Genomic DNA, 16178 nt, shown 5'->3' on the forward strand with positions numbered 1-16178 from the left:
GCCGGAAGGGACGCGCTCGGCAGCCTTGGGAGCTGGGAGTCGGCCGTCGCTGCGCATGCGCGCCAGCAGTTCGGGTGGCGCCTCTGAACGTCACCACTCAGCGACGTCCACCCGACGTGTTGCGCGGTGACCGGGCGCTTGGCTGCTGAACCGGGTGTAGGGGTTAGCAGGGTACTAGTGGGTGCGTTTGAGGCTGACCCTCTTCGCCGGGGTTCGTGCCCCCCATTCACGCACATTCGACTTGCAGGCTGGACGGCCTACAAGGCAGGCCTGGGGGAGGGGGCGGGGATGCAGGGAATCTACTGGTAAGTCTGGAATGTGTACAAAAGTTAAGAAAAGAGAAACACCCATCAGTTTCACAAACACCTGATTTCGTGTGGGTGGCTGTTACAGTGCTGATCACGAAAATGAGAATGGAGGGCGGGGGATTTAGCTCAGTGGTTCTGCGGCCTGCTTCGCAAGCGCAAGGTCCTGAGTTGGGTCCTCCCCGGTACCAAAAGATGGGGGGGCCAGGGAGAGAGGGAGGTCAAAGGAGAGCAGAAAGGCTAGGATACCAAACGGATGTAGAATCGGGAACTGAGCTGTCCTAGAACCTACTTAGAGGTTGCTTTTGCTAAAAAATACTGACTGCCCTGGGCCTGCAGATGCACAGTGAATAACCAAAGTAGGATGAAGCTTGGTATCTCTGCCTTCATCTTGTGTCCTTCTTTATTGCCTTAAATTTTGGTTTGGGTTCCTGCTCAGCTGTGCACACTTGTACGTTAACCACCCACAGAGTGTCTGTCTAAGCTGGGTTTATTAGTCCCCCAAATTTATCTAACCTATTTCATCCCACTTCAAAACTGAAGGTCCCAAGATAACAGCAGCTAAGATATTTACACGATTTTCAGGGACATTTACTTGCCCAAATGGCCTGTTCTAGACCCTCCGGACCACACCTGGAAATCTTCCCTCATTGCCCTAAACCTAAAGTCACCTTCGATTCCAGGAGTAGTAGAGACTGGGAGACAAGTAACCATGATGAGACCACTCCGTAAGTGGGAGCAGTTCACCCTGGGCAGGAACTAGGGCTGCCCGCCCCTCATGCTGGAGCCGTGAATCCATGGGGACCAGAGTGCCCTTTGAGCAATGAAGACTTTTCTGCAGCCACCTTGCAGAACCAGGATGAAGATAGTGAGGACCACAGCAGAGCTAACCAAGGCTGTGTAATTACATACACCTTCTGCTTCCTGCCCCCGTTCTTCCTCTATGTAAACGTATAGCTCTGGTCAATCTCTCTCTGAAGATGTGGCTAAGGACATCTGGTCCCCTTATATTCCCAGTGTAGTTACAGTGATTAAATCCCTTTCCCACTTCATTACCTTTTGGGGCAAATGATTTCTGGGGACCTCCAGAGTCCAGCCTCTGACCTAGGACTCCAGTAGCAGCTAGAAGAACAATTTTGTGAAATCTAGGGACAGTTTTCAAGTTTGAGGAATAGGAGAGTGTCCAGTTTGGCTCTTGACCTGGTGATCCAGTGCAGAATTTACAGCCCCCTGCTGAAATTACCTCAGTCCTGCTCATCTAAAGAGGCTGCTCTGGGTCCTGCCTGACTTGGTCAGAGCACAGGTTAAGCTCTGTTTTTAGCTGACCGGTGTTTTTCCATTTGGTGTATATGTCTGCACTCATATAAAACTGCCTTAGGTCTGGGGATTTGGCTCTGTAGCTGCCTCTCAAGCGCAAGGTCCTGAGTACGCTCCTAAGGACCAAAACAAACAAAAACTGTGCCTCATTTAAACTTTATGATGTTTTGTTTTACATATAAACCCAATGTGGGGACAAGCACTTTGAAGGAAAACAGAATTCCTTAGAATGAGATGGCCAGTGCCCTTTCCTGGGGTCTATGAGGGAGACTTGCTCCCTTTTTTCCAGGGCTTTATGTATGACAGCCCATGTTTTTGGTGGAGAGGCATCGTTTTAGCCCATGGTAGGGACCTGATCTTCCCATTTCCTCAGAAGAGTTCCCAGAAACAGGACCTGTGGTTTTGCTAGAGTTGCTCATGTCCTTCAGCTGTTCTTTGTTGTGGCATCTCCTCTCCTGTGCTCCCAACATATGTGTATACATTGCCGAATGCACCCTTAGACATTTATTGAAACATCAATGCTGTTAAGTTGCTGAGGGTTTTCAGAGGCAGGACTCTCCTGGAGTTCACAGGAACCAGCTTTCTCCAAGCAGATGGAAGGGATTTGTTGCAGACTGTTAATGAAGGGGCCTGAAAACAGGGATGGTCTGGGCATCCGAAGCTCCGTGCACCACACACCCTCATCCAAGGCGTTCTCCAGTCTCGAGGTCCACTCATTGCCCCATTGGTGTCAGCCTTGAAATGGTGTCTAACCAGACTCCTCACCGGTCTGTCTCACTGTCCTGTCTGAAAACCCTGAGGGACATCGCTCTGAGGGATATCCATCTTAGCTCACTCAGACCTTTGTGCAAAGTGGCCCTGCTGCACCCCGCAGGGATGTCCTGTGCCTCCCGGGCATCTGCCAGGCTCACAGCACTCTGGAGACTCCTGCAGCAGTTGCTTCTTCTGCTGCAGTCAACTGCAGGTGGCGCTGTGGTCTGGAGACAAAGAGTGATGCCCGCCCTAGGCATGAGGGGTTGCTGTAGGGATGGGGCTCAAGCATCTATGGGGCTTAGAAGGGGGCTGCAGATCCCAGGAGCTCTGGAGCGGGCTGCTTCTGATCCCTCCCCCGCCCTCAAGTGCCTTATTTCCCTGTTTGTTTCCAAGAATGTTCTCTGAGCTAGAATTGGATTGCTGCCGTTTGCTTCTGTGTCCATCCCTGGTGTCACCCACAGCGGCCAGGGGTGTGGAACATTTGCCATCAGTGACTGAGAGAGGGGACGGGCCTTACAGCACAAGGTGCTCCAAGCTGACTGTTCCCTTCCCGCTCCGTGCAGGTCCCACAGAAGGACGAGGACGAGGGCAGGGCCCTGCCTCGGTCTCCTCGAGACCCAGACGTCTGCTGAGCCACATCAGCATTGGCAGCTGTGGGAATCAACATGGCTACAAAGAGCAGGAATCTGTACCAAAGCCCTCAAAGAGCGCCTGAGGTGGCGCTGCTGGGCCCCCGCAGGTCACCCTCAGCACTTCCCTGCAGGGTAGTGCAGTGTCCAGAAGCTGGTCCCCCGGCCAGCCTCACTCTACACACTGGGCAGCCGGCACATGAAGGCCAGTGACTGACTGCTCTGGCAGCAGGAACTGTTCATCCCCACCACTGCCCTGACTTCAGCCCTGGGACCTGAGGCCAGCTCTGGCAGCCGAGGGACAGTGGATCTCTGCCTCCAGCTGCATTCTGTGAATATCTCAGTGAGATGTAAAAGAAACGTCTGCTTCCAAATTGGCAGTGGCCCTGGAGTGAGAGGTGGCTCTCCTGGCAACCAGATCTGGATATTTGGATTCCACTGGCTCAATGCTGGCTCCAGAAGGGTTGCTGCTGGTCCTGCAGGGTCATCGCCCTCATTGACAGTCTAATTCCCCAGGAGGAAAATCGATGAGATTGCGGGTTTCAGCTGTGGAACACTCCAGCCCTGTGATTATCTTACAAAAAGCCAGGCCAGCCTCCCACAGTGCTTTCAGTAGGACTTGGTACTGGGAGCTTTGTTGTTATCTCAAGAAACCCATTTTTTGAACAAATAATAGATTATATTCTCTCTGGCACTCTTGGGGAGTTAAATAGTTCCTGACAGCCAGAAAGCTGCTCTTCCTGGGGCAGGCAGGGGAGCCATTCGCCAGGCCAAAGCTGCCCCACCCAGCCTCCCTCGGTGCCCTCCAGAGCTCCAGCTCTGCTCCTCTGTGGCTGTAATTGTCCCCCTGATGAGCACAGTAATGACAGCCTGGAGCTGCTGCCTCATGACCCGGAGTCGGGGCACAGAGCCCTTCCCAATCAAGGAAAAACTGCTGCAGGCCGAGGGGATGCGGGCCATGTGAGAGGACACACCTGCAGCTGCAGACAAGGCACCCCCTGCCCAGGTGCACAAAGGGAGCAGCCACGCCGGCATAAAGTGCACCTCGAAAGGAGGCACAAGAGGACTCCCTCCCAGTGGGCCAACTCAGTGCCATCATGACCCCAGGGCACAAGAGGAGGGCTGCTGTTGGGTGGACAAGGAAACGAAGGCAAGGGAGGGTTTTCACCAGCACTCACACTATGTCAAGCTGTGACCCCTTCGGAGCTGCTCACGGGCCCCAAATGTGTACGAAGGTGGCAGGACCCGAACCTCACCCACACCTGGGAGGGAGGAGTCGGGCCACAGGAAGGGGACTGGTGTGTGAAGGGTCCCACAGGGACAGGCAGGCAGCCCTGACAAGTGCATCTCAGATCCTGGCTGCCAGGGGTGGGGACCTGCTCAGGAGCTGGTCTGGACCCAGAGTCCCAGGGAAGAAGCAGGGAGCCCTAGTACCGTCTTCCCCTCCCCTGGAGACCAGGACACAGTCAGGGGCTGACCATGCTCAGCCACAGCTGCTCATCGTGGGGAGGATGGACGAGGAGGGCCTGTTGGTGTGGTGGGAGGGACAGTGGCAGTGGCCGGTCCTAGAGGCGGACGAGGAGAGTGGGACTGCTGATGGTGGGGCGTGGCCTCTTCCAGGACCGACTCCGCCTTGGTGACCACGCCCTGTGTATTTGCACCGGACCTGGTGGTCACAGGAGGGCCCCAGGGTCTGACTATGCACATATAGAGCTACCCGTAGAGCAGGCTTATCCTCTAAGTGCGGTGTCTTCAGGTAAACGTGTCTAGTCCCTGGAATGAAGAGGGTGGGGTCTGCGGAAGTGAGAAGCGGCACAGCCTCGAAACTCACAAAATGAAGCCGGAAGTGGGAAGGCGGAGCTACCTTAAGAGAGAGTGCAGTTCCTCGGACACAGCCACAGGGGCCACCAGGGCTTCCTGTGGCTTCCTTGGACCCTGTAGGCAGAAGGACCAACCCAGCCTCGGTGTCAATCCTGCTTGGCTGTGGAGGAGGCGGGCCAGGATTCCTCGGAGGGAACTGCCAAGGCGCCACCCTGGGTTTCCAGACCAGGGGAAAGCAAGGTGTCCTCCTCCTAGTCTGGGACTCCTGCTCAGGGTCCTGGGGGCTGGCTGCTTCTGCTTTAAGGCTTCGAGGCTGCTGTCCTGGTATTCTCATGGTTCTGTCTCTGCACTAGTGTTTTGCCAGTGAGGTCTGTGGGACCAGGTGGGCATGAGTGGCCCAGAGATGCAATCCTCCTGCCACCTGCTCGTGGAGCCTTTGTGACACCCAGGTGATAAGAGAAACCCTGGCCCGAGGCTGGAGGGGAGAAGTGAGTCAGCCTGCAGCTAGGAAGCTGCACCTTGTGCTGTTCTGTGCTGAGGCCTGATCACCGCCCACACCCAGCTAACCTGGCCTTCCCTTCCAAGGCATGTGACTCCACCCCTCTTGTCTGTAGCTGGTGGACAGCTATGCTTTTCTTCCCCAAATTTTCCCTAGAAATGCTTGGCCCTCAGGTCCAGCAGACTTATTTTCAGTGAGCATCCAGCCTTCTGCTGGAAGTACAGGACCTGGAGCAGACCCTGGCCTTTCCCAGAGCTCACTGTCTGGGCTTCCCGAGCCCCTCCTGTCAGAGGCCCTGCTGGCTCTGGAGTTTGGTTCTAGCCTCATGGGCACAGGATCGGCGTGTCCACAGCTCAGGAGATACAGGTGAGGACAGGTGGCGTGTCACCTCTGCAGCTGGGTGATGAGAGCCTGGGGCTCTCATTCAAGTCAGAGCTCAGGCAGGAGAGACCCCACACCCTGAGGGGGCCACAGGACAGGATGAGGAAAGGCTACAGTGGAGAGGCTGTTCCGAGGGACACCGTGAGCACAGGCTGCTTCTGACACTCAGCTGTGCCTCTGCTGACTCAGCACAGGTTCAGCATGTTCGTGAAGACGAATGGTAAATCCATTCTGATATTCTAAAGTTTAAATGAAAAGGTTGGGCTGGTGATGTAGTTCAGTGGCGCTGTGCCTGCCTGGCAAGCACAACGTCCTGAGTTCGATTCCCACAGAGGAAAAAAACAAACTAAAATAAAAAGATTGGCCCATGATAATCGCACAGTTACGGAGCATCATGTGAGGTTCTTGACCAGCTGTGTTACATTCAGCTCAGGTGGTCACATCTCTCTGCTGGGACTTTGACCGTTTCCCTACTCTGAGAGGTCTCCGAGTCCTGTCTCCTGGTGTTGGAAGCAGAGTCATCATACTGGCTTGCAGTCTCCGCCACCCACAGCAGCACAGTAGAGCTTCTTGGTCCTGTTGCACTGTAACTCAGCACCCACTGATCAGCCTCTCCCCTCCCCATCTCCCTTCTCAGCATCATCAGATCAACTTTGTTAGATCGCACACGGGAGTGATACCTGGAGGCGTCACTGCGCCTGGCTTCAGTGCTGTGATCTCCAGTTCCCACCATGCCGGCACAAGTGACAGGTGTTCATCCTTATGGTCGAATTGTAGTCCGTGATGTGTATCTGTACGGGTCACTTTGCTGTGGCTGAGACAAAATTGCCAACACCTACAACTTAAAGGAGGAGAGGTTTATTGTGGCTCATGGTTTCGGAGGATTCAGTTCATGGTAGGCTGGCTCCAAGGCTGAAGCAGCCTAGTGGAGGAAAAGCTCCTCAGCCCATGGTGGCCAGGAAGCAGAGAGAGAAGGAAGGAGCTGGGGACCACAGCATACCCAGGTCACGCATCAGTGACCGCTTCCCATCACACCCCATTTCTGAGTGTGAAGCTTCGGGGGGACATTTTAGATGTAGGTCATAAGATGTGCAATAGGTTCTTTCCCATGCAGGCCAATGCCATGTCCTGGCCACGGCGACCCACGAGGCAGTGCGCTCAGAGTGGATTGCCCTTCCATACCCTAATCTCTTTTGCAGCATAGTGCACAGATCTATGTTTAAACTTTTGAGGAAGCTCCATACTATGTTCTGTGATGGTAGAGTTTCCTTATTGAGAACATCATTAAACAGTAACTGAAACATAGTGCTACACTTGGGAGAGAAACTACACAGAGAAGAGAAGCTGTATAGCTTCCACCCCTCCCACTTTCCTCCTGCATTTTCAACCTCCTGTTTTACTCTGGGTCCTGCAAATGCACCAGTGAGACCTACACAGGCCTGATGAGGGTCCTTCTCAGGCCCTGGGTTGGGTGGCATCTGTCCCCAGGCTCCTCACTGTTGGAAGACTTGGACTTGGCTTTACGTGTGTCCACATCTCTCCATGTGTGGTCCATGTCCCCTTCACCCCACGCATGCAGCTCCTTCCTCTCTCCACGTGGTCCATGGACCCCTGAATGGTCCGTCTTTCCTTGCTTTGGAAATTCACCAAAGCTGTGCTTTGTTCTGAGCTGTAGGTTTCTGTCCCTTTCTGGCTCTGTCCCCATCCACAGTGAGGATTTCTCAGTGTGAGGTATTTCATGTGACTTTAAATACACGTGTTGTTTTACTGCCTTCCACCAGTTTATATACATTTTGTTTCTTTTATTTCAAGAGATTTTAGTAAGTTTTTAGCCAAGCCCCTTTGGCCAGTTTCTTGGAAATGCCTTCTATTCATCTTCCAAGAGGTCTGTTTTGGGGTACAATCAGCTTCTTCTCATACCTAGCCATGGAATTGGTCATTTTGTGCTCCCTGAAGCTGCCTTTCCCCCAACATCTCCCGAGGCCTAGTGGTTTTCAAAGGCCATTGAGCAGTTACAGTTTAAACACTGTCCTCCAAAGACTCGTGTACTGACGGTTGATTCCCAGTGCAGCAGCGCTCAGGTGAGGCCCTGGATCACGGAGCACTGACCACTTCCATGAGTCAGCCTGTCAATGAGCTCCCCATGGCCTGGGCTGTCAGGAGGCCAGGCCCCGCTGGAGGAAGTAGGTTACTGGAAATGTGCCTCTGAAGGTCTCTCTTGTCCCCAGCTGCCTGATTTAGATCTAAAATGTCCCAAGTCTCCTGTGTGTGGAAGGTGACAGGATCATGGGGTGCTACACCCATCAGTGGGTCCTTCTATGGCTGAATGTACTGTGAGGAGGCAGGGCCTGGGTAGAGGTGGTCACTGCGGATGTGACCTGGAAGGTGTGTCCTGTGGCTCCTCCTGTCTCTTGCTTCTTGACTTCCACAGATTCATCAGCTTTCCTCTTCCAGGCCCTCTCACCATGCCTTCCTGCCTTGAAACCAGCAGACTTGGGACTGAACCCACTGGAAATCATGAGCCAAATAAACCTCTTCTCCTATAAGTTGTGGGTATTGAGTCCTTTGTTCCGATGGCAGGAAAGTGACTGATGCACCCGCCCACCCTCTCTTTGGTTCTCTTTCCTCCCTGCTCCCTGGCTGCCACAAGGTAAGCAGCTTTCCTCTTTGCACCTTCTTGACATGATGTTTCTGCCTTGGCCAAAGGCAGTGGAGCCAGTGACCATAGAACGAAACCTCTGAAATTGCGAGCCAAAGTACTTTGCTCTTTAAGTTGCATATTTCAGGTGTTTGTCAAAGTGATGCAAAGCCAGCTAGCAAGGTGTGTTCTGACAGGTTTACAAACACCAGCCTCTGACTCTCCTTGCTTTCAATATTTGGATTTCTCTTAGTGTTCTGAAAAGTATTTTAAGATGGAATAGTGTTGAGGCTTTCCAGCTCTTAGCTGGTTTTCTTGCTTTTATTCTTAGCCCTTGTTAATCATGTTGAGTAATGAATTCACCCTGGTGTCTTCATACATGCATGTAACATACTTGGATCATATGCTCCGTTATCTTCCTTTTCTTTCCCCTGCCCCTTTCTCTTAATAAGCTACCTTCTACTTTCATGTCATCTCTTTCTTTTTTTTCTAGTAGACTCTACATTTAGGGAAAGTGCACGGTGTTTGCCTTTCAGAGTCTGGCATATCTGTCTTCACATGACGACCTTCGGTTCCATTCGTTTTCCTGTGTGACGGGACTTTGTCATTCTTTATAGTAGGAATATTATTCTGTGGAGTACACACCGCCTTTCCTTTACCTACTCACCTGTTGATGGGCACCTAGGCTGCTGCTGGGCATTGAGGCTGGTCCCATAACGTGCCATAGTAAGTGCGGGGTGCCTGGGGCCCGTGGTGCACTGGCTTCGACCCCTTTGGGAAAGTACTGAAGTGGTACAGCTGGGTGTGGGGTAGTTGTGCTTTCAGTCTCACGAGGAACTTCCGTACTGAAGTCCACAGTGGCTGTGCTCATTTTCTTTCCACCGGCTACATGTAAGGATCCCCTCGCCCGGCCTCGACAGCATTTACTGTGTTTCATGTTCTCAGCGACAGCTGCGTGGTCTGGAGCGGGATGGGATCCCAATTTGCATTTCCCTCATGGCCGCAGATGTTGAGCATTTTTCAAACAATTATGACCATTTGTGCTTTTGAGAACTGTTTGTGCAGTGTTATTGATTGAGCCACTTGTTCTTTTGGTGATGTTTGAGTACTTTATAGATTCGGGGTACGAGTCCTCTCTGGTTTTTGTATCAGGGCAACGTTGGGGTCAGAGAGTGAGTCAGGGAGCATTTCTCCTCTTCTACGTACATCACGGGATAGTTCGAGGAGCGCTGATATTAGTTCTTTAACGTTCTGCTAAAACTCAGCCATAAATTCATCTGGTCCTGGAGTTTTCTTCCTTGGGAGACTTTTTGTTGCTGCTTCAATCTCATTGCTTTCTGTTGAACTATTTAGGTTTTTAATATCCTCTTGGTCCATTTTCAGAGGTTTTATGTGTCCAGAAGTTTGTTCTTCTGGATTTTCCCTGCCACCTGTTCAGTCTCCTGAATCTTCAGCTTCCCCTGAGCCGCTGGTCCTGGAGGGGAAGCGCTCTGCTCCCCTCGAATCTCCGCCCACTTCTACCTCAGTGGTGCCACTGGGCTTCAAGATAGGGGCCAGGACTCCCTGGCACTACCCCAAGGGCGCCCCTCGGCTCCCCGGTGCTGGGTGCTCCTGGCCCCTGTCTTCACGGTGATGCAGCTGCCGGGCTCTAGGAAAAGCGCACACCCACTCTCATCTTGCACTACAGGCCCAGGCCCTGCAGGGTCTGCAGGCCAGGTTCACACGTGGCGGAGCTGGAGGCACTGGTGGAAACTGCAGAGACAGCCCAGAGAGTGGTGTGCACGCCACCGTCACCACTGGTTACCCTGGGCCAGGCGTCTAGAGTCACAGCCACGCTCCTCAGTCTTTCAGCCACGTGCTGTCCCTGCCCAGCTGGGCCGCAGGGAGGACTGCTCGGGGAATGGAAAAGAGAGGCACAGACTCCCAACACCCCTCCCCACCTGGGCGGCTCCTTCCCACCTGGCTCCGTGTGCACAGGGACCAGCAGGAGCCAGGCTCCTGGGCCACGGGGACTGCCTTTGGTCCTTGCCCAGCTGCTGGTCACTGGGTTGGCCTCCCCCCAGGTTAAGGGGGAAGAAAGCATGGGTGGAGCCCATCCTGTTGCATGGAGCAAGGCAAGCTGTAGGATGCTCTGTGTGGAGGAGCTAAGCTCTGCCTGGTGACACTGTATTTGCAGCAGATCTAGACTAATGGCTTGAGAGAAAAGCCTGGTCTGGCTAATGTCACCTCACTTCAGATAAGTGCTCAGTGGGTTCCATTGATGGTACTGCTGGTGGAGCCCGAAGTCACAGATTTTGCCTTTTCTGGGCTGTTTCCATGTATTTGGGTGCGTTGTTTTATTTGCAGTACTGGGCTTGGCCTGCTGAGTGTCACCCTGGACATCCGGGACCTGAGCACGGGTCTGGGTGGGACAGGGACAGGTATAGCGTTGCCACTGACTTTTCTCAAAATTTCTCTATGGGTAGTGTGGATATTTGGGTTTTTTCTTTAGATTTGGAACAGAATGGAAAGTCCTGAAATAGAACCAAATATATGGAGAGTTAAAATATGGTGAACGTGGGGAAAGATGAATTTTTTTTTTTGGTACCAGGGATTGAACTTGGGCCCTTCTGCTTGTGAGGCAGGTACCAGAACCACTCAGCTAAATCCCCAGCCCTTGAATTTTGGATGATGATTTTCTTGGGACACTTGTCCAGGCACTCAGAGAAAGACACGACTTAATCACTAGCCCCTGCTCAGTGTCTCCAAAGGACCAGTGTGCGGGTATGGAAAGAAAGATGTTTGTTTGGCTGGGAATTCGGGATGCTGGCCTGGACTTCATGATGGGGAGGACGTTCTGACAGCCCCTTAGGGTTGAGAAGGACAAATCAGACTGATGCTCTCTCTCCTCTCAGGATGAAGTATACACAACCAAATCCCAGCAAGTGACCCAAATATGGACAAACCGAGTCCCAGAGAGTGGGGAGGGCAGCGGACAAAAGTAAAGAACAAGGCGGGCAGAGCCGGAGGTGTCAGGCTAAGGTGGAGCTGCAGGAGCCCTAGCCACGTGGCTCTGGTGATGGGGCAGCAACAGGACAGGAGCCAAGGCAGGGCCCGGGGCTCACGGAGGAAAGGCACCCTGTCCACTGGACAGCCACGTGCCGACGTCACATTTGGACGTATGCTCTTCACAGAAATGAACTCAGAGTGTGTCACAGTCCTAAAATGCAAAGTTACAAACCTCCTGGGAGACAGCAGGAGACAATCTCTGTGCCCCTGGGTAGAGATGACTTTTTAAATATAACATCAAAGGCGCAGTTAGGAAAAAAGAATCAATCATCAGACTTCATTAAAATTAAACATTTTTGTTCCACAAGGGGCATTGTCAAAAGAATGAAAAGACAAGCCACAGACTGGGAGTATATTTCTGGAAAAGGCAGATCTGATGGAGGAAATTGCTTACCCAAATATGTAGAGAATCCTTAAAACTCAGCCCTGACTGGCAGGTGTGACGTCCCAGTCCTCCATCACCAAAGTCAAACCTCAGTGTGAGGATACAGACACCTCACCAAGGAAAAAAGGCAGATGGCAAAGAGGCCACCAGGGAGGCGCCAGGAGGGACCCAGAGTTGCTGGCACGTGGTTGGGACAGCCACGGAGCTCAGGCCTCGCTGTGTGCAAGGGCGGGGCTCAGGAATGCAAAGGGCTCGGCCAGTGGGGAAGGCAGCCTCATCTGCTGCGTGCTAAACCAGAGGCGCTGGGCGCCGCTGTCCATGGAAGTCTGCACACAGGTTGCAAGCAGATTACTGCCAAGCTTGTGAGCAGCCAGGACGTCCTCACTGATGAGGGGATAAACTCAGAACACCCAGACGAGGCCGCTGCTGCTCTGCACGGAGAAGAGGCGTTCTCAAGCCTTGGAGAACACGGAAAGGCGAATGGGTATCACGAAGGGGAAGGTGCTGTCAGTCTGGTTCTGTTTCTACAGAGTGCGGATGGCCAAGAAAGGTTTGTTTTGGCCCCTGGTTTTGGTAGCCCACAACTGAGGTGACATCTGGTGACAGAACACACAGTGAGACAGGGAACACCTGTGTGTCTGAGTCTGTGTCCCCTCTGGTCTGTCTGTTTTTGGCAGGACTTGAACTCAGGGCCTTCTGCATGCTAGGCCAGAGCTTTGCCACTGAGCTGCACCCCAGCCCCCTGTCTCCTTATCAAGCCACCCGATTTGATGATGGCATCTGTGTCACCACACCCCTCCAAAACGAGGGATGTGCACAACCCAGAATGGGGCTGACATGGGTCTGGACCTGGGCCATTACAGCACCATCAGGGCTGGGAGTAGCAGCAAACACCAGGCCTGCTGGGGATGTGGGGGAGGCGGCATGCTTGGGGGTGGGTGTGCTGGGACCACAAGTTCCTGATCACCTTGGCTGAGAACGAGAAATTGCTCTAATGTAGAAAGCCTCAAGCAGAAGAAATGTAGATGTTTATGCAAAGAAGTCACCATGAGCAGGTGAAAGGCAGCAGTCTGGGAGCAGAAGACGGGAGAGGCCTTGCCAGTGGCTCTCCCACAGGGAGGGTGGCAGGGCCACCTGGAAGGTTCCTCTGCTGGGTTCTGGCTGGCGAGTAGGATCTCCCTCAGAAGTGGAGGCATGAGGAAGCCAGCCCTGCGGGTCTGATGCCCAGAACTGACTGGGACTCTGGCCACTCCTTCCTAGGCCGGGGAGGATGTGCTGGCCATGGGTTGCCACTCAGCCCAGTCCCCCCTACGTGGCTCTCCCTCCTTGGGGTCTCACCCTTGGATTCAGGGCCATCTGACCCAGTGTGACCGCACCTGACTGACTGGACTGCAGAGTTCCTGTTTCTGCCGAAGTGCGCATCTGAGTCCTGGGAGGACTTGTATTTGGGTGGCACCCTCGGCATGGCAGTGGTTGTGCCCTCACCATGCCAGGGAAGAATGCTTTTGAATAGCTCTTCCTTTTTCTTCCTTTGGGTACTGGGGGTGGAACTCAGGATCTCACATGCTCGGCAAGCACTGCACCACTGAGCTACGTCCCCAGCCCCTTTACAGCCTGTCTGCCAGGCTGGCCTCAAACTTTCAATTTTCCTGCCTCAGCCACTGAGTAGCTGGGATTACAGGTATGCACCACCACACCCAGCTTGAATGGCTTTTGAGCACACGCTTACACTGCACATCCTTGGTTGGGCTGGATCTACTAGGGATTCTTTTACTGTGCCCTTTAAAATGAGTTTGGACTGGGTGGGAGATTTAGTTCAGTGGTTCTGCTGCCTGCCTCGCAAGTGCAAGGTCCCGAATTCGATCTTTGGGACTGAAAAAAAATGAGTTTGAACTTACAAAAAGGTCAAACACAAGATAAAATACTCCATAGTACCAAGGGTGTCAGCACTTCCCCATCAGCATCCCTGTAAGCTGACCAGTCACTGTGTAAGCACACTACATAGGTCTGGACCTTGGCACCAGTATGGAGCTCTGACCACTCTGCAGTGTCCCCTCCAGTGTCCACTGAGACCTCATGCAGCTGTTATTATCATTTCCACCCAGTGGCCTCCCAGGGCCAGAGCTCATGGCCAGCACATGTGGGTACAGCTGGCTGGGCAGAGCCACTGCCCCTCTGCTGGCCTCCTGGGCTACTCCTTGCCTGTGGGACTGGTGGGGGGCCTCTGAGCTGGGCAGCACCTGCTTTCTTCAGACACCTCCTGCCTGTGCCGTCCTGACTGTCCTGACCCCCACACCAAGCACGGTACAGTTTGAGAGTGGCTGTTAGGCCCGGGATTCTTCCTCCCCCTTCCTTCCTCTGGACGGCAGAGCTGAGCTTACCAGGTGGCTGATATCCATGCTGCCCTTGCTACATCCTGTCCTGAGCCCTGAAGGCCACCCAGGTCCTTTTTGCACCCTGCGACCTCAGTGCTTCCTGCCTCGGCTCTGGCCAGAGGGGATTAGAAGTGGCCACTTGGACTGTAGCTGTGCTCAGGACCCTGGAAGTCCCACCGCTGGCCCCAGAGCAGACAGGGCAAGATGCGGGTGCTGTGACCCTGTCCACACCCTGTGCCCTGACCCTGCTCTATTCCCATCCACCCTGCCCTCCCCTGCTGAGGGCCTTCCATGCCCATAGGGTGGCCCACACCAACAGGCTGGCATCAGAAGCCTTGTGAGCCAAGTGGGCCCTGTCCTTATTCTGCACAGGGCCTGCAAATTACATGCTGCCCTGATTGCCTGTAATCTGAGTGTCTGGATGTGCACAGGGCAATTTCAGAATTGCTGCCTCTTGCCTCCGTGCAGAACTGGCTGGTGCAGCAAGGCACAGGCACGTCTCCTTGCAGGTGTCCTCAGGATGCTCCCAAAGGGGCGCCTCCTGTCCACGCCCCACTGATGTTACCTCGTCGTGGCTTGTGTTCCGCTCGGGGCCCATGCTTCCCTTCAGCTCACACCTGGGGTGACCGCTGCAGCAGGGGGGGGGAAGACCCTGGCTGGGGCTGATGGTGGGGCCCTCACCCCTCTGCTCTCACCTCTGCCCTGCCCCAGTGCCCTCCCTGGAAGCTGGCATTACCTGGGGCGGCAAGGTTGGTGGTGCTGCTCTGCATGAGGGTAGAAGCCAGGGTGCTGCACTGTGTCTTAGAAATGCACAGGGCTGAACATGAACCCAGTGTCAGCAGCACTCGGCTGTGCACGCCGGTGAGTGGTCCAGGTGTGTGCGCTTGCTTATGTGTGTCTTTGTGCCTGTGGGAGTGCACGGGCAGCTATGCGTACTCGTGTGCAAGTGGGTTGTGCACACAGTGTGAGGATGTGTGCACATGTGTACACGTGTGCTGGGGCACTTATGCAGAGAGTGTGTGTGTGTGTGTGTGTGTGTGTGTGTGTGCGCGCGCATGGGGTAGTGGCTCTTAATGACAGGAGCCAGAACCTCACTGGGCACTGAGGCCCAGCCACCCTACTAGGCCTCCTGAGTGAAGGGCATTTGGGGATTTGGGGACACCCAGAGGGTGACAGGAGGGCCCCCGGAAACTCCTCCCTGGGCACTAGGTCGACGACACCCAGCCAGGCCTGGCAGAAATGCTCAACCCAACAGCTGCCAAGCCACTTGGTGGCAGCAGCCCTCTTCCCTGTCCTGAGGATGCATGTTCCACCCCCTGGGCTCCTCTTAATGACACCCACAGTGAGGAAGCGAGGGCCCATAGGTGACAGGTGACAGAGGGACTGGGCAGAGGAGCGCTGCTCAAGGCGTTGTGGACAGGAAGTGCAGAGGGGTCCAGGGAGGAGGGGAGGTCGGCTCTTCCAGGCCATGCTCAGTGACACCTCCGCCCGCATGCTGCACCTCCTGCACATTCAGCTCCAAGCTCATCAGTGGACTGATCCAGCATCGCACACCTGTGACCCAGTCAGCTCCTGGGCTTGGGGAATGTGCTTGAGGCTTCTAGATATAAACAGGAGAGGCCTCCTTCCCGATCATTGAGGTCTCTGCTCTCTGTCCTTCCTTCCCTTGTGTCCCCAAGTGCCTTCACCCTAGCACATGCCCACTGTGGGTCCCCGTCACCCCCTGTCAGGACTGGAGCCTAACTAGAGGCAAGACCCCCATAGGGCACCCCTAGCAATGCTGCCCCAGCCCCCATCTCCCTGCGCTTGGAGCCCAGCTGCCTGTGTTCCCAGCCCCATGTGGACCCCCCACTGTGAGGGTGGCCAGGAGGGGACAGTGTCTCTGTAGTCACCCTGTGTTCCAAGAGCTAAGAAGGACCAGGGCCAGGCAGCCCTGGACCCTGTGCTGGCGCTGTGACACACAGAGTTTGAGTTCTACACTGTGTACACCCCCCAGGGATTGGCGCCAGCCCTTCTCTGCCTTCATT

This window comes from Fukomys damarensis, unplaced genomic scaffold (genome assembly GCF_012274545.1).
Source record: "Fukomys damarensis isolate Sample0158 unplaced genomic scaffold, DMR_v1.0_HiC HiC_scaffold_1, whole genome shotgun sequence".
Taxonomy (NCBI): domain Eukaryota; kingdom Metazoa; phylum Chordata; class Mammalia; order Rodentia; family Bathyergidae; genus Fukomys; species Fukomys damarensis.